Below are 19,655 nucleotides of genomic sequence, written 5' to 3'. Positions count from 1 at the left end.
GCTGAAGGTGGCACTAAACTGCTGAGCCACCCCAGGCTGCCCCATCTTTCATTTTTTATCTAACTGGAAGAAGGTTCTGGTTTTTGCAGCTGAGAATCTTAATCAGGGTTCAAACGCTTATACGCCTAACTGAACTGCCTATTCATACATTTTGACCGTTTTTGTTTGTTTGTTTTTTTGTTTTTTTTTTTTTTATGATAGTCACAGAGAGAGAGAGAGAGGCAGAGACACAGGCAGAGGGAGAAGCAGGCTCCATGCACCGGGAGCCCGATGTGGGATTCGATCCCAGGTCTCCAGGATTGCGCCCTGGGCCAAAGGCAGGCGCCAAACCGCTGCGCCACCCAGGGATCCCTTTGACCGTTTTTCTATTGAGATATTTGTCATTTATTTTTGATGTCTAAGAGGATTTAATACATTAAGGAAAAATTAAATCTAACATATAGGCTACTGATATTTTCTCCCACATATTACATACCTTATTTATATCTGTACATTCTTTTGGTAGGCAGAACCTTATATATTTTACACAAATCTATCAAATCTTTTCATTCTATGAGTTGTGTGTCATGTCAAAAAGGCTTTCCATTCTTAAAATTAAATTAAAATTATCCCTCCTGTTGTCCTAGTGCTATTCTGAGTTTTTCTTTAAACATTCAAATCCTTAATATCTCCAGAACTCATTTTTGTGTATTACATAAGGTATGACCCTGACACACAATTTCTTCTTTCAGACAGCCAACTGTCCTAATACTACCTGGTTCCTATACCTATGTCAATTTCAATCATTCCATGCTCCTAAACTCTGGTTTAATGCTGACAAGAAACTTTCGTGTCTGCATCAAAGTGATCACTTTTCAAAGCATATTGTTGTTCAAGGGGCTACGTATTCTGCTTCAAGCATTCCCAGCACCTGCCAGACTGAAAATAAAAGGGAAAGGTGGAATGGGAGTATCAAATTTGACTACAATGCCAAAATATAACCATTAAGCCACCAGAGCAGTTAATTATGCATGTGTACACCTGTCATATGCATTAAAATTAATACCTAAACTGCTGCCTATGGGTAGCACTTTTAGATATACTCTTTTACTCTGGCAAAGCAGTGAAAACTATGCAAGCTATACATATTTATTATAACCGAGAGCTCACTATGCCTTAACAGCTTGACAAACAAGAACAACATGGGGAGTTGAGATTCACATATAATCCAAATATCAAATATCAACCTTTTCCCTTATTTATAACACCCTTTAAGCAGACTATTTAACTAAATTTTCTCTGTCCATGTTTTTAGAAGGCAGTGCCTGGATTAAGAATAGGAAAGGGAGGGACGCCTGGGTGGCTCAGTGATTGAGCCTTTGGCTCAGGTAGTGATCCCAGAGTCCTGGGATCCAGTGCCTTATCAGGCTCCTCATGGGGAGTCTGCTTCTCCCTCTGCCTGTGTGTCTGCCTCTCTGTCTCTCATGAATAAAAGAATAAAATCTTAAAAAAAAAAAAAAGAAAAGAAAAGAAAGAAAAAAGAAAAGAAAGAAAGAAAAAGAATAGGAAAGGGAAAACTAGAAAATTCCCAAAATTTTCAGGATGTGACCAGCACCGTTCAGGGTTAAATATACCTTAGCCGGCAGGAAAGGTATGTCTTGATCATCAGCATAATTAATTAATTTCCTTGGCCTTGACTAAGGAAGAGTCATTAAGCAACTCTTCTAATTATAATTTGGCTTCTCCTAAAGCAAGAATACATACTGCTGAATGGCCAACAATTCTAGTCCACCATGCAAATATACTTCTCATGTTAGGTTAACACAAACAAGCACTGTTTTCTTTTCTTTTTTCTTTTCTTTTCTTTTCTGAGAGAGAGTGTGCACACACAGAGGGGAAAGGGAGAGGGAGAGGGAAAGGAGCAGACTCCCTGCAGAGCAGGGAGCAGAGCAGGGAGCAGAGCAGGGAGCCCTATGAAGGGCGTGATCCCAGGATCCTGGAATCATGACCTGAACTGCAGGCAAATGCACAAGCATTGTTTCTATTTCCGTCCCATCCTGTATTTGGTTAGCAAGACTCAGTTCCTCTGAACCCAATTACCTGCAAGTATGGTAACAAAACTGAGTTTCAGAGAAGCAGGCCTGCCAATGAGCCTGCCAATGTAGTAATACCCTTTTTTTTTTTTTTAAGATTTTTATTTATTTATTCAGAGAGACACACAGAGAGAGAGACAGAGACACAGGCAGAGAGAGAAGCAGGCCCCATGCAGAGAGCCCGACGTGAGACTGATCCAGGGTCTCCAGGATCACACCCTGGGCTGCAGGCGGCGCTAAACCGGTGCACCACCAGGGCTGCCCTGAGAGGCCATGTGAGTAGCCAACTAGTCTTCCTGAACAAGACCATTTTCTCTCCCTACCTTCAATAATACGCACAATTTTTTTTTTTTTTTAATTTATGATAGTCACAGAGAGAGAGAGAGAGAGAGAGAGAGAGAGAGGCAGAGACACAGGCAGAGGGAGAAGCAGGCTCCATGCACCGGGAGCCCGACGTGGGATTCGATCCCGGGTCTCCAGGATCGCGCCCTGGGCCAAAGGCAGGCGCTAAACAGCTGCGCCACCCAGGGATCCCAATACGCACAATTTAAAAACCAGTGCAGGGATCCCTGGGTGGCGCAGCGGTTTAGCGCCTGCCTTTGGCCCAGGGCGCGATCCTGGAGACCCGCGGTCGAATCCCACGCCGGGCTCCCGGTGCATGGAGCCTGCTTCTCCCTCTCCCTGTATCTCTGCGTCTCCCTCTCTCTCCCTCTCTGTGACTATCATAAATAAATAAAAATTAAAAAAAAAAAAACAGTGCAGTTCAGTATTTTCAGTATTTATTCTGACAAAACTTCCTACTGCCATTACTCCTGAACTAATGTGAACACAGATATACTTACTCCTTGAACAAAAAGTTGAGAGAGGGAATATTTATAGAAGATTGACTAAGAATATGAATATAAGAATATCTCTATCATTCTAAATATTCCAAAACCTTTTCCTCTTTTAGCTCAGACTCTGTTCTGAATCATTCTCACCTCTCTACTGCATAAATGCCTTTACATGGGGTGATCTGTTTGATGTGTGGCCTATACAGGGGTGTTCCAAAGTCTGCTGGTGCATCCATCGTGGGCTACAATGAGGCTACTGCTCATTCCATAACAGGGAGTCCTGTTTTTGTTTTTTTTTAAGATTTTATTTATTTATTCATGACAGGCACACAGAGAGAGGCAAAGAAAAAGATAGAGAAGCAGGCTCCTCTCAGGGAGCCGAATGTGGGGCTCGATCCCAGAACTAGGATCATGCCCTGAGCCAGAGGTAGATGCTCAACCACTGAGCTACCCAGGCGTCCCAGGGAGTCCTGTTTATAGAGCCTCAAAGAAAAAATTCCCTTATGACCTTAGTGTCAAGGAATTGTGCTTTACTTTAAACAAAAGTGTATTTGCTTTTAAATGTTATGGACATAAATCGACCAGGTTTCTTCTTTTTTTTTTTTTGTACCACCTAATATGAACTTTAGAGAAATATTTATGCTCTACTGAAAGCAAATATTGGATTTTTATATTAAGCCTTGATTTTATTTTACATCTTTAGCTCGCATTTCTTGCTAGTTTATGAATCTTTATAAACCACCTTAAATTTGGGGGGAAGGGACAAAATAAAACAAATGGATAGTCGGCATTAATGCATCATAGGGACAATTTTCTTTTTAAATTTAAGGGGTTAGGAAAAAAAGAGTCATATGAGAAGTCAAAGGAGAAGAAGGATTTGGAGAATAGGATGTAGGGATTGAAAAAAATAAAACCCAGCCAACTCTCAATTAACTGGGGAAGAAGGGAAGAGAAATTAACAAGAGAAGAGGTACAGAGAAAAGATGAGGGACTATCTCAAATTATTTATATAAATTAGACAAAAGATAGTAAAAAAAAATGACTCTGTAAACTTAACCAAACCTACTGTATGGTTAAAGTTATATATGATATTTAGAAATCTTTATTATTCCACAGGAATCACTCAACATCATAAAAATAACAGTTACATTGATCAAGAAAAACATAGAAACTGCTTGACAAAATTGGCTAAAAGGGTACTACCTGTAAAAGCAAACAGACTGATGCCTCCAAGAACCCCAAGTTTGCTCAAAGGTTAAATCCCACTTAAATCTAGCACTGGAAAGACTGAGTCCTATTAAGTATGTCAAATCTAAATAAACTCCTAGACTGCCCAAACAGCATTATCTTTCCATTCCTCTATTATTCTTCCCTTCTCAAATATTTTTTTAAAAATATTTTTTTTTATTTATTCATGAGAGACACACAGACTGAGAGAGAGGCAGAGGGAGCAGAGCAGGCTCCACACAGGGAGCCCGATGTGGGACTCATACGGGGACTCCAGGATCACGTCTTGGGCTGAAGGCAGGCAAAGCCACTGAGCCACCTAGGCATCCTCCCTCTCAAATATTTGATAAAAAAAATCAAAATGTCTTATGAGCACACAGAGTAAAAAATTATACTCACTCAAGTTGCCTGTGCTAAAAGGAACATTTTGTACAAGGGTGAGTTAGGATTCTGCTTTCCATGATTACAGTGCTACAGCTGATCAGTCCCTCCTAGACTTCAATTCTCCCCTCTCTATGACTGACAGCTAAGAGATGGCTAGAAAAAGAAAGTATCTGACTACCAAGGTGATAAATACAGCTAGCATTTATTGGTTACCATGCAGGGGTCAATGAGAGATCGTTTAGATTTTTCTGCTGATCATTTCTTATTCTTTCAAACATGCAGTATTCCTTTTATTTATTTATTTTTAAGGATTTTATTTATTTATTCATGAGAGAAACAGAGAGAGAGGCAGAGATGCAGGGAGAGGGAGAAGCAGGCTCCCTGCAAGGAGCCCAACGCAGACTCGATCCTTGGTCTCCAGGATCAGGCCCCAGGTTGAAGGCAGGGCTAAATCGCTGAGCCACCGGGAATGCCCCAGTATTTCTTTTAAACAATGGTTAGTCTGCATACCCTGCTTCCAGATTGGTAAAATTTGGCTGTCTGTCACTGAAGCTCTGTTAAGTAGAAGGGAAATTAGCCACAGATCCAGGGAAAGAGGGCAAATGTGTAACAGTCACAGATAAGAGAACCTTGGCACATGGAATACTCCATAAAGATAAGCACTATGGCCATTACAATCACAAACTTAGAACAGTGCCTTGAAAACTGTAAACATTCAGTAAATATATGCTATGCATAAACTTGCTAAATAAAATGAATCATTCTGTAGAGTACTACAAAGAGACTAAATAACTAGCCCATTGGCCCACAGCCAGTAAATGGCAAAGCCAAGATTCCAACCCAAATCTGTCCGGTTCCAGAGACAGAGCTCCTTTCACTTCCTTATGGCGGGAGATCAATATACCAAGGATCGATGGGAGAGTACTCAAAGGCACAAGATAAACATGCTAGATCTCCCTGGAAAGTAAATTTACTCAAAGTTGAATAATTTTAAATATTTGATATATAAAACAAACACCAATGCATTACAAAAGAGAATAAAGAATTCATAATTACTATTTTTAGTTATATGGGCCACGAAATTTTTGTGATAGCCCCAGGCTCTCTTAAAGATACAAGTTCATTATCCTCTTCCACTAGAAGTACGGTAATCAAAGAAAATCTGAAAATCAAAACATCACTCCATCAATACTTGTTGACCCCTCCAGGCTGACAGCAGCCATCAGCTGAAAACGAAGCCAAGATGGGAGCTTCCAAGTGCGCGCAAGAGCTGCCAGAGGTTCGGGGGTGCGGCCAGGGCGCGCGGGGAAGCGGGGAGGGGAGGCGGGGCTCCTACGCTCCCGGCCCCGCCCACCCCGCAAGGCCCGCTCCTAAGGCACCACCCACCCCAGGCCTGCCAGCGGGGGTGTAAACCAGTTCAAGGCGGCTTGAAGCCTTCGGGCTTGCCCAGGAGCAAGCTGGACCCCGCTATGCAACTCTCAGAGTCCCCAGTTCTTACTGGGTTGGTGAGGATTCCGCGGGCAAGATCTCAGTGGCTATCCTCATTGGTCCACTCCGTAAAGCTATCAGAGGAACTCCTGCCACCCAGTGCCTCACCACACCAGTCCACAGCAAGCACAAGGAGACGTGAGGGCTGGCATGTGCTACCCGCCAAGGCCGTGGCCATGAAAAGGGCTACAAGTTCCACTGCACCGTTGCTGGTTCCCGCCGTGCAGCTTGGAGAAGACCAATGCTCTTCAGCTCCACCGTAATATAGGTAATGTCTGTAAAATTCTTACCTAAGAAAGCAGTCATATCTGCTTAAGTGTTCTCTGTTAAAACTAGTTGTCTACATTGTCAAATATGAAAAGTTAAACTGCAATAGTTCTAGAAGACTATAAAGTGATGGTGTTGTTTCTTCTGTCTTTATCTTATTAGGAGTTTATGTATGTCAGTGTTTAAAATGCTGTTTGGTCTAACAGGTGTAAAATTAATTCTGTAAAAGCAGAGAACAAATAAATAAACATCCCTGTTAAGCACCAAATACTCAGCAAGCATATGTTAAATGTCAGGGATAAAATGCAGTCCTTAACCACACAGAGCTTAAGCTATTCTGAAAAAGAGAAAAAAGTTAACCTGTTATTAAAAGCGCTAAGATAGATGGCTAAATAGGATTTACAGAAACAGAAAAGGTCACTAACTCTGACTCGGACTTTGAGTCTGGGAGAAATGGGGAAGGCAGTAGAAGTTGAGTTCCCAACAGGTGACCCAATCTCTCCTCTCATCCCTAAACTACTTCTCAAGACAGATAAGAATTAATTAGATGGAAGAAGGGGGAGGTACTTACTCATAGAAAGAGAATATTTAAGTTATAAATTTTCAGGAAAACCACAAATATTCTGAAAGGCTAGAACCACTGCAATATGAAAGAAAAATATTTTAAAAGATGCAAACTTACGATAGATATATGAAAATGTTGATAAATATTTTTCATCTATCAACATAGCAATAATTTAAAAGAACTTATGGAGAAACTGACACTATTAAATACTGTAGATAAAATATATATTGTAGATAGGTAAAAATATACAATGACAAAATGTAAAATTCTTACAGGTGTAATTTTTTTATCCTACAATTTTTATTCTTAATTTATATATAAAAAAAAATACACTATTGGGACATGCCTGGCTGGCTCAGTGAGTGGACCATGCACCTCCATCTTGGGGTTGTGAATTAGAGACCCATGTTGGGTGTAGAGATTACTTAAAAATAAAATCTTTAGAAAAACCCAGTAGTATAGAGGAATGCTTGTAACTATGGGGAAAAATCTAACACATCAAAAGGGATCAAGTAAATTTAAATTAGTTCATCCACCCATACAATAAAGTACTATGCAAGCATTCAGAAGGATGAGGTGAGACGTGGAAGAATATTTATGAACAACTGTTAGATTAAAAAAAGGCAGGTTAGGGGGTACCTGGGTGGCTCAGTCAGTTGAGTTTCAGACTCCTGATTTTGGCTCAGGGCTCGGATCATGAATTTAGGATCTTAGGGTCCTGGGACCACACCCTACAAGTCAGGGCTCCCCAATCAGTGGGGAATCTGCTTGTTTCTCTTCCTTTCCCTATGCCCCTCCCCCTCCTCTCTCTAAAATGAATAAATAAAATCTTAAGAAAAACTGAAACTTGTAGCCATGTCAGTATTTTCTAGTTTATAAGACAAGGTAAAAAATTACTCCTCTGCTAAGATTCATTGGGCCTTTCTGTTTAACCTAAGAATCACCCTTGATCAGCTACGGCCACCCTGAGTCATAATTCAACAATTAATTTATCATTTGTTACTTATGCCACTAGAAGTTACTCAACTAAATAAAGTTCAGAGATCTTTAAAAGAAAAAGGAGGAGGAAAAAAAGTTAGCCTTGAAATTACCCAAAGGTTACACTTGGCAAATAAAAAAAGTTTACCTGAAAAAATCCTGAATAGGAAGCCTTGCAAAAATTTAAGAAACGGGGATGGAGGCAAATTATGTAACAGGTGTACTAGGATTCCTTTTTAAAATTAAATGTACATACATGAGGAGTCAGACACATCTGTGGTGTAAGTGTGGATATGTGTAGGCACTATGCACCAATGGGTATGTGTCTACACATACTCACAAGTACATTCCAGAAAGGGGTTCAGTAATTAAACCAACATCATAGGGGATCCCTGGGTGGCTCAGCGGTTTAGCGCCTGCCTTTGGCCCAGGGCGCGATCCTGGAGTCCCAGAATCGAGTCCTGCGTCGGGCTCCCAGCATGGAGCCTGCTTCTCCCTCCTCCTGTGTGTCTCTGCCTCGCTCTCGCTCTCTCTCTCTCTCTCTATCATAAATAAATAAATAAATCTTTAAAAAAAATAAACCAACATTATATTGGTTGTTATAGCATTATATAACTGATAAGACATGATTCCAGCATCATGAGCGGGCAGTGGCTCTGACACTAGAGTCTAAGTCCCTGAAAACACATGATTTCTTCCAGCAATATGCATTATTAATTCATCTTCCCAGGCTATAGTGATGTTTACAGTATCTAACATCAAAGGATTCTCACCAATTCCCTTCTAACTGATTGGTGTATGAGTGTGTGTGTGTGTGTGTGTGTGTGTGTATTAGTCTCCTAATATTTAGTCTCCCTAAATAGCATTCTTGGCTGACTGTGTAAGAAAATACTAGATGACTGGAGGGGAGTAGCTCTCAACAAGGTAGTGTAAAGAAAAATATTTCAGACAAGAACAGTATAACAACTAAACTGGGTGACACTGAGCAAGACTAAATAGGGTATATATGATAGAGAACACCAATACTATTAAATGACTAACTTATCAGAAATAATATTCAACTGCCATGTTTCCTCAACTGAAAGCTACACCTCTAGTTTATTTTTATATTTTTTAAATTTTATTTATTTACTCATGAGAGACACACAGAGAGAGGCAGAGACATAGGCAGAGGGAGAGAAGCAGGCTCCCTGCAAGGAGCCCTATGTGGGACTTGATCCTGGACTCTGGGATCACACCCAGAGCCAAAGACAGACACTCAACTGCTGAGCCACCCAGGTGTCCCTACACCTCTGGTTTAATAACAGTTTGGTAAGGGGTAAAGGGAAAGGGAAACAAATGCATAGTATATTTGCCTATATATCAATTTTAAGTTAGAACTCATTAAACATTAAAATATTTTATTTATTTATTTATATTTTCTTCCAAGATTTTATTTAAATTCAAGTTAGTTAACATACAGTGTAGAACTAGTTTCAGGGGTAAAATTCAGGGATTCATCACTTACATATAACACCCAGTGCTCATCATAACAAGTGCCCTCCTTAATTCCCATCACCCACTTAGTCCATCCCCCCCACCTCCCCTCCAGCAACCTTCAATTTGTTTTCTCTAGTCAATAGTCTCTTACAGTTTGCCTCCCTCTCTGTAGAATATTTTAAACACATGTTAATCAAAATAATACAAAACAGAGTAAGTCCTAATTTCCTATGTAGCATACTGGGTCATGAAAAAATAGAAAATAAACGATGCCCCAAATAAAAATTATCTAATTGTTAACAACTGCAACTTCAGTTTTAAATACAATTCTTTTTTTAAATTTTTTTATTTTTTTGTTTATTTGAGAGAGAGCAAGAGAAAGAGAGCACAAAGCAGGGGAAGGGAAAGCAGGGGAAGGGGCAGAAGCTCTGAGAGAGGGAAGCAGGCTCCCCGCTGAGCAGGCAGCTGATGTGGGGCTAAATCCCAGAAGCCTGGGATCATGACTTGAGCTGAAGGCAGATATTTAACCAACTGAGCCACCCAGGCACCCCTTAGATATAATTCTTAACAGAAATCCAAAATGTTCAGGATTTATGGGTTATCAGATTCAGCAATGTGTACACAAATAGTTTCAAAATATTTTCTTTAAAGATTCTATTTATTATCTGAGAGAGAGAGAGAGAGAGAGAGAGAGAGAACAGTGGGAAGAGCAGAGGGACAAGCAGACTCTGCTGAACACGAACCTGGATGCCCTGAGATCATGACCTGAGCCGAAACCAAGAGATGGACACTTAACCAACTGAGCCACTCAGGCACCCTGCAAGATATTTTTATAATCAACATCTGGAGATACCTGAAAGATAGGTTAACAATAGAGGCAGTAATCAGTTGTCCACCTCTCCAAATTGCAAATAGAGATGAATATACAATTGGTTCTAGACCACACAGTTTGGGCATGGGAGCTTTAAGTGCTCTAAGGATAAACTCAGAAGTAATAGCTGCTACATACTTCTCATCCAAGTGGCCTGAAACAGAATTTAATGGTTAAGAGCATGATAATTCTCTTAATTGCTACTGCCACAATCAAAATAGGCCAGAGACCTAGATGTGCCACTTAGCCTCTTTTAACCACAGTTTTCTCACGTGAAAGATATGGATAACAACTGCACATAACCTCATGGGGTCATTGTCAAGATTAATACAAAAGTGCATGTCAAGCATTTTGTAACTGGCTCAAAGGCTTGGTAAATGTTATTTATTATTGTCACTGGAAATCAATACATTTGGTGGAGGGTATGGAGTCTCTTCCACAGATTTTGCCTGTATATTTAGCCATTAAAAAGGACAAAGATCATAAAAATAGCCTTATAATAAAATCATCATCACCTCTTTAGCTAAATCTGGACTAGACAGGCCCAACTTGAGTTCCTTGAAAGTGCTATGCTTTCCACGAGTTTCAAGAGTAATGTACTATACTGTTCCCTTTGCCTAGAACATTTGCAATCCTACTTCCTATTCAGTCTTGGACTGATTAACTTTGTCATCCTTCATGTCTCAGTATAAACATCACTTGCTTAGGGAGCCCGTCCCAAATCCTCTTGTCCAGATTAGGTGTCCCTATCTTTAAGTTGATGACCCTATCTTATTCAGAGTACCCCGGATTTCCATGTTTTACTCAGTTAAGTAGGAACAGTGTTATTTAATGTATGACTTGCCCAACAGATTGTAAGCTTTGAATGCAAAAACCATATCCATCCTTCTCACTATTCTATCTCCAGTGTTGGGTACATGGCAAGGAATAAAGAAGTTCTATAAATACTTACTGAATTAAATGAATGCAGAAGGACCAGTCAGGTTGGTTAATTATAATCCAGTTCATGCTCACATTGAAAACTATTACAGTTTCTGATAAGCTTACTGTCTTTATTCATTCACACTGTAGTAAGATGTTTCAAAACTTAGTTCCACCTTTCTGGACTACCCATCTCATGATTTAGCTCTGTTGCTAAGATAGGATCATGTCTATCATGCTCTATATTTTTAATATATTTATTAAAATGGTATTCAGATGAAAGCCAAGCTATTCAAAGTATCTGTTTACTGGCCTTCACCCAAGAAATATTACTGAAGAACTCTGTAGCTTAAAAAGCAAAAAAAAAAAAAAAAAAAGTATGAAGACAATCTACAATATATCCGTGAGAATCCTATGGGCCAGAAAAGTGAAGCATCATCAGAAAGCTACACAGTGCTACAAACAGAATAAGGACCTAGGTTTACTAGTTCTGTTTCTCTTTCCACAGTAGAGCCACTTTAGTATATCAAGAATCACTGTTCAAAATAGTCTAAGCAATAGTCTTGAAATGAAACTATCCTAATTTAAATTATCCTAATCATTCAATGCTACTAATTTATAAAACTTTTTTTTTTTTTTAAAGATTGTATTTATTTAAGAGAGAATGCGTGTGAGAGCAGGATGGGGGAGGGACAGAGAGGGACATAGACTCCCCACTGAGCAGGGAGCCAGAAGTGGGGCTCCATCCCAGGACCCTGAGATCATGACCTGAACCTAAGGCAGATGCTTAACTGACTGAGCCACCCACGCGCCCCATTTGTAAAGCTTTTTTAAACTGTGGATGGCCATACCTCTACTGTATTAGGAATAGGAACTCTGGAGGAAAGGCCTATGCCTTTGCATGCTGAGAAAGTTCCAAGGGTGATTCTTATCCCAACAAAGACTAAGAACCCTAATTTAATCAATCAAACATTATCTGCTAAATGTCTATTCTGTCCTTAGCAGTGTGTTCTTGCTCTCAAGAACACACTTGCTCTCCTCTTAGAGGAGAAAAGATTTACTTATATAACTCAATTAGAGAAGAAAATAAGACTGTGTATAATGAAGTGCTGAATTAGCTAAATGAACACAAATTAAGTGCTAAACTCAGAGAAACTAGGACAGTAGCATAGGCTTGAGAGATCAGCTATTTTTGGAGACAGAATAACAGATAGGTCCTTTATGATAAACAAGAACAACAGCTTTCCAACAGTGCTCAGCAGGAGTCTGTAAGAATCCTGTGGAAGTGCCTTAGGGGCCACAATGATAAGAGAGAGAGGATGCTTTTCTGGCCCTGACAACCATTTCCATTGGAACAAGTCCACTCTTAGCTTTCATATAGTAAGCTTCGGCCTAAACTTCATTTTATTATTCTTTTAAGATTTTTTTTTTTTTCATTAGAGGCAGAGACATAGTCAGAGGAAGAAACAGGCTCCCTGTGGGGAGCCCAATGCGGGACTCATCCCAGGACCCTGGGATCACAGGACCCAGGACCCTGGGATCACATCCCAGGACCCTGGGATCACAGGATCACAGGTGTGATCCCCCGAGCCAAAGGCAGATGCTCAACCACTGAGCCACCCAGGGGTCTAAACTTCATTTTAAAAAGAACTCTAAGATAGATAGATGATAGATAGATAGATAGATAGATAGATAAATAGATAGATAGGAACTACAAAAAAAACCCAAAACACTCAAATGGCTTTTAAGTGTAAAAACTCTTATTTACAAATATGAAGAAAAGCGGGGGGGGGGGGGGGGGGGGCATCAGTGAAGTAACTTGTCCCAAAATCACAAAGCTAATTAGTGATCTAGAACCCAGGTCTCTCAGCTCACTATACCATGTCACACACTATGACATTCCCAAGGAGGGGACAATGTGAGCAGAGGTTCTCACAAAGAATCCCAGATGCCAGCCTGACCAAAACATCAGGTTTACTTTCAAACTGGGATTAGACTGTGGAGCAGGATGGGTAGGTGATGGGAAAGGAGGTTGAAAGAGCCCAAATAAGCATCAGAACAAAATATAGCAACCTTCCCTGAACAGCTCTTCAACACAAAATTTTAAGTAGATTTTTAAAAAATGACAACCTGATAAAAGCAGCTGTGTGGCGGATCTATAAGGGGACTTCCTGGGTGGAAGTGTTGAGTCAGGCTCTATAAGGAAGTAGCATAAGATAAGGATGCACAGGCAGGGATGGGGACTAGATAGCAGAATACCTTCAAAGTTTATGTTTGCTACAATGCAACACCACCACCATGTAAAACTTTCAGGAGTAGCAGGGAGTATACTCCCTCTTGCAAGGTGCTGGCTGCACAAGGAAATGTACAACCTGCAGTAAGGTGCCCCACAGAATCAATCTAAAGCTACGCTTCTCCTTCACTACAGCAACAATACAAGTAATGAAATTGCTGATTTTACTCTTGTGCTCCTGTAAGAAAAACTATTACAGTGCTTTAAAAATACTTCTGTTATCAATTTGTTACTCCCCACAGCATCACTCTAACACTGGTATTATCACCATCTTACTGTTGAAACAACCACAGAAGTCAGTGGCAAAGTCAAAATGAGATGTCTAGTATTTACAATGCTCCGACTCAATCCATACACACACATTTGTGGCATGAGCACAAATCTCAATCCTAATATTTGTATGTTTATCACACGTTTACTTCAGTAAAACTGTTCTGATCTTCACAATGAGTTTATAACCTAATATCCACCCAATCATGTCTCAAATGACATTTCCAAAATTGAATTCATTGCCTATTCTCCAAAGAGCTCCCCCTTCCAACCTCCCTACTTCCTTTCATTTGGCACTGTCCTAGAAATAGAAGTCCAAAACCTTAGCATCCCCCCTTGACTCTAATTAGCTGCGTTTTAAACACTTAAAATTCAGGGCTCTGATCATGGCTAGTCCAGAAAAAAAAAAAAAAAATTCAATGGCTCCGTACTGCCTACGCAAAAGAAATCCAAACTTCTACACCACCAATACAGAGCATTCAGAGCTCTCCAGAACAGAGTCCCAAACTACCTTCCACCACACCCCACTGTATAGCCTATGTAAGAACTAACCTGGAAGTCCTGCTGTTCCCCAAATATACTTTGTGCTTACTGAGCACGTGACCTTGGGAAATCACTTAATCTAGGCTTTATTTTACTCAACTATAAAATGGGCATAATACTTGCCTGAAAGGAACAACTAAGGTAATGAAAATGAGAGTGCTGCTATAAACTTTAAAGTACTATAAAAATACAGACATTATCATTATGTCATGGTGATGGTAATTTTATTTACACCAGCCTTGCTCCAGAAAGGATATAAAGGCAGCCCACATAAAACATAGAATAACAAGACTTTCAAGATAGAAGCAATAAAAGAAATATAAAACAAAAGGTGTAAGGACATGAAATGGAAATGGGAATGAGGAGGCTAAGAAAAATGCATACCATAATTCCTATCTCATCTTTCAGGTTAATAATGTGGTCTAAACACTACAGTTTGAGTAAAAGGAAACTAAGACAATAAGACAATCCAATGTCCAGAGACTAAAAACAAAACGATTGGTCAGAAATAAAACAGTTCCTGACAAGAAAAAAAAAAAAAAAAAAACCTGACAAGAATTTTTCCCAAAGGTTCCTATTCCACGTGATTAACTGGACATCTTCAGCATATTTATCATGGATTCTCCATTTTATTACATTATTATTAGACTGAAAGTCTGTCGAGGTCAGGTAACTGTCCTGTTTGTAGCTCTAACAGTGTTTAAAGCAATTAGTCAACAAACCACATGCCTCAATTTTTATTATACTGGTTTCCATGGATCCAGTCTCTGCTTCCTATTTCCAACCATCTTGTACACCACCATATTAATCCTAAAATATCACTTTTATCACAGAATTCCTTACTTCAAAAACCTTCAAAAGACTCCCTGCACATAGAACAATTGCCTCATTCTTTATCTACAGCCCTGAACTTTTCCCCAGCAATGTGCTTCCCTGTCTTCCCATTCCTCCAAATTCTTTTAGCCTTTTTAAGCTCAGCTTTAAGACTCATCTTCTACTTAACGTCTTCTTTGGCAGCAGTGAGGTAGAGAGAGGGGAGAGATTGGAGGTGTGGGTAGGAGGAGTCTAGAAAGTCAGATGTCTTGTATTCTGACGGCTAACTCAACAGTTAAGAAACTGAGGGCAAGACACTAAACCACTGTGAGAGCATTTCCTCATTTATAAAGGCTTTAAGATAGATGGTATCTACATTACCTTCCAGCTATAACGGCTCTAGGATGCTTTGGTTCCTACAAATTTGGACACACTTTGATCTCTACTCTGATCGTTATTATCTGCTATATATTTTAATATGTAATTACATACATTGTTTTTAAATTTTCCCTGCTAAGAAAACATACCAACTGCTCCACAGCAGAGTCTTAGATTTCCCTTGTTATCTCCAAAAACAACTGGCATAAGACCAGGTACACAGCAGATAAATAGCTTTTGTAAGCGATGAAGTAAGTATCTTTAAAAGCTTGATTATAATATACTTCCTTGCTGCAGTATGAATCAGCAAAAAAAGGACTTTTTTTTTCATTAAGCAGACCATTAAAATAAGTGTACTAAACAAGAAAACAGGTAAGTCACTTTTTTTCTAAAAAAGTAAATTTACTCCGTAAGTTACAACACCAGTCAGTACAACTCCATTATTTAAGGTGATCACGTTAAACAAAAACATAATGTTCACTTCACTTCCCAGCCATTTTTGTTTATATCTTCTTTTTCTTCTTTTTTTAAGATTTTATTTATTTATTCATGAGAGACAGAGAGAGAGAGAGAGAGAGAGACACAGGCAGAGGGAGAAGCAGGCTCCATGCAGGGAGCCTGATGCAGGACTCGATCTCGTGACTCCAGGATCACGCCCTGGGCTAAAGGCAGGCGCTAAACTGCTGAGCCACCGAGGGATCCCCGTGTTTATATCTTCTATTGCAAAGAGAAAGCTGACTAGTCCAAAAAAAAAAAAAGAATCAAAACAAAAAACCTACATAGGTTTTATTATTTTTCTGATTTAACTTTATCCACTATTGTGATTCCAACATAAAAACCAATAAAGTTACAGAGAATTATGAAATAAATCATGTGACAAATTAAACTGTACTTGTAATGACTTTCAACATTGTAGATTAAGTAAAGCTACTTACTACCAATACTCATATTGAGCTTAGTTTTGTGCTTTTTACATTGTCTTTTTTTTTTTTTTAATTAATTTTATGTATCCTTTTCTGGATGAATATCCAGTTTCCTGGACTGTACTTTAAAAAAAAAAAATCTGGGCAGCCCGAGTGGCTCAGCGGTTTAGCACTGCCTTCAGTCCAGGGTGTGATCCTGGAGACCCAGGATCGAGTCCCACATCGGGTTCCCTGCATGCAGCCTGCTTCTCCCTCTGCCTGTGTCTCTGCCTCTCTCTCTCTCTCTCTCTGTCTCTATGAATAAATAAATAAAATTTTTTAAAAAATCTGATAAATCTAGAGGTCTACTGATTCTTCTTTTGCTCAGTGCTAGTCTTGTCAGCAAAATCTAGGTAACAGTGAAGACTTGGTATTTGTGAAAAACAAAATCCCAAAGAAGCTATATGAGCCACTGACAAACAAGATAACCTATCAAATGCTCAGTAACAAACACCCTCTAGTAAAAACACATAGCACTCTCTAAACTATATGCACACTATGTAAAGAGCTTCTTTATAGCAGTCTCTGAAATACAAGATAATTCTCATATTCCAAATTCTAAATATACTGTAAGTGGATCAGAAAGTCAGGCAATGGCTCCACTCATGCTATTTTTTTTTTCCTTGCTATTAGTGCTGAAAGAGTTTATAAGGGCTCACAGCCAGTTTAGAACATAGAAACATTTCAGTACAAAATAAAACAGATTTATTACTAAAAAGAAATAGAGGGGGGAGTCTGGGAAGATGGCAAAGAAAGAGCACCCTAAGCTTGCCTCTTTCCATGGATACAATTAGATAACACTCACATCAGTGTAAATAACCTAAGAAGAAATATAAATCTGCAAAGTTATTATCTTTATTCACAAAATGTGTTTATATCTTCTATTGCAAAGAAGATATTTGCAAAATGTCAATAATGTGCAAAATGTCACAAAATGTCAATAATGTGCAAAAATGTTGAGCAAAAGATGGATAAGGAACCTGCTATTCTCTATGATCTGTAATCATTACCTCTTTCAACCCTGATTCCCCTCAAAAAGATTTATCTTATTTAAGCAATACAATAAAAAAATTAAGCAAAACTCCTGCCCAGTTTCTTAAAAGAGAAGAGGAGGAGGAAAAATTCATGCAGAAAGGATACAGAAACTCAAGTAAGACAAATGTATAATAATCAAATCTACACTGTAATACCTAACACTGGATTTCCTTGAAGAAATAAGTAATAAGCATGTTTGCTCAGGTATTTAACATTAAAAGAAAAAACAGAAATAAGAACAAAGTGACCCAAAAGGAGCATGTTTTGTCTGTGACTTGTTCCATTCAGTAAACAATAATTATTTAAATAGTTCTAAACATAATCACTTCCATTGGGAAAACACATCCCGCTTAAAATTGCGCTTTCATAATAAGTATTTACTAATCACAAAAACTGTAGTTGAGCAAATACTGTTGTATAAAAGCAAGTTAATGAGTCATGTACCAGTATTTTCAAAGAAAATTATTTCTAATAGTGCATGAAAGACTTATATGCAAAGACTAGACCTGTGGGTTTTCAACATAAAAAACAAAGCAAAAAAACCCATTAATAATAAGGCAATAACCCCTACACAATATCATAGTCTTCCTAGGACTAGGAAACATACTCATGAAAGTGAGTGACCAATTTTAAAAACAACTTAAACATACACACACAACTAAATCCAAGATGAAATAATTCAGATTCAAGAAACTTCAAATAGTTCATTTTTAGTGCAAAATACTTATGAAAGATAACCTTCAAATTTCCAGTTCTGTCGTTATAGAAGCACTGGCCTAAGATATTCAGGGCTCCTTTAAACATCTTTGGTGGCTTGATAACAGCAATTTAACATTCTGAGCCCTAAACTTATTCCAAAATCCAGTGACCAGATGAATATAGTAGATTAACAATTACTGCAATCGAGGCAACAATAAATAAAACACGTTTTATTTCTTCTGCTTTATGATGCAGAGAATAATACATTTTAAAACATGACAGAATACTATACAATTTAAACCTGAATAGTCACTTTGTTTTCCTTTGACTACTGGGGTTTTCGACAATGACAAAATGAAAGGAATCAAATTAGTTTGGGAAAGATGTTAAAAATTACTTTACAATAATAGCTTGGAGGCAGAATGGTCCTTTCAGATATTAAAAACATTTGGTCGGCTGTCGCGTGAATTTTCAAGACCTGGACTCAAAGTACCATTATAATTAACAGGTGGGGCAAGTTAAGAAGGAAGCAACAGTGGGTCTTCTGAAAACTTGTGAGAAGCTGCCTGACAGACACATAAGGAGACAGGCCGATTATAAACTTACTAAGGCTCAACAGTAATCTAAAATTCTGTATCAAGCTTGAAAGGGCTAAAAAGCACAGCATCCTACCGCATTCCCAGGGCGTTTTATTCAGCACTTCAAGATAAACTGGTAAAAACTAAGATGAAAAATGTCTAAAAGAAGTCTTCTATGTCAGAAATCATAGGTGGAAGCACTACCTCACAATGTAATTCTAAAAATTACTTATCAAAATAAACAAATTTGTCCAGACTAAAGACAAATTCAAAAATAATTTTGAATTATTTTTTAAAAAACTGTTTGCAAACCAAATACTTTCTTCTAAGTATCTACCTTATTTGAAACATTGTAATTTCAATCTAAAAACATATAGCCTTCATTCTCTTCAACTTCACTTTACTCACTGAAATAGGTTCTAAGGCAAATGATCTCTCCTTCTTTAGCCTGGCAGCTTCTTACTTGAGTTTGGGAGGTCACAAAGAACAGCTCTAAAATAAGCATTTATATTGATCCACTTCCATGATTATACTTACTTAAAACCCATGGTCTCCTTCTGAGAATTTGAGGGGGTGAATTTTTACAAAGCATAGAATGCCAACCAAAATAGGAGGCCAGTTAACAGTACTCATCCTTTCCTCTATTACAAAAATTCTAACAGTGGAATTTTGTTTATAAAATGCAGCGTACATTTTATCATCCTGGATAAAATATCTACAGCCTCGGTAGTGGTTAAATTGCAGCTATAAAGGAAATTGTCCCGAGATAAATGGTTTCCCTATGAGAAGGTTTCACTGCTACACTTCACCTCAGGACAATAAATCAAATTAACTGCACCTTGTCCTCAGTCCAATGACATCATCAGTTTGACCACATCTTGGGAATCGGGTGCAAAAACATATGCTATTTAAGGCATGAAATCATATTACTGCTTTTTGTCCATTCGACCTCATGCTTCAGGTCTCTGAAGCAGTCATTCACCTGAACATTCACATGAA

At 38.7% G+C, this 19,655-nt stretch overlaps 1 protein-coding gene and 1 long non-coding RNA gene across 5 annotated transcripts in view; one reads left to right on the top strand and one right to left on the bottom strand.

Moving 5' to 3' along the window:
- The window catches only part of POU2F1 (POU class 2 homeobox 1), a 187,083-nt gene that overhangs the window by 164,509 nt on the left and 2,919 nt on the right, over positions 1-19,655 (bottom strand). The gene's annotated exons all lie outside the window — the stretch shown is intronic.
- The window catches only part of LOC144316073 (uncharacterized), a 72,647-nt gene continuing 58,893 nt past the window's right edge, over positions 5,902-19,655 (top strand). Inside the window, exon 1 of the long non-coding RNA XR_013381872.1 lies at positions 5,902-6,272. This is a non-coding gene — a long non-coding RNA (uncharacterized LOC144316073). The remainder of the gene's footprint in view (positions 6,273-19,655) is intronic.

This window comes from Canis aureus, chromosome 6 (genome assembly GCF_053574225.1).
Source record: "Canis aureus isolate CA01 chromosome 6, VMU_Caureus_v.1.0, whole genome shotgun sequence".
NCBI classification, from domain to species: Eukaryota; Metazoa; Chordata; class Mammalia; order Carnivora; family Canidae; genus Canis; species Canis aureus.
The sequence above is the reverse complement of the archived record's forward strand: the minus strand, read 5'-3'. Positions and strand labels throughout refer to the sequence as shown.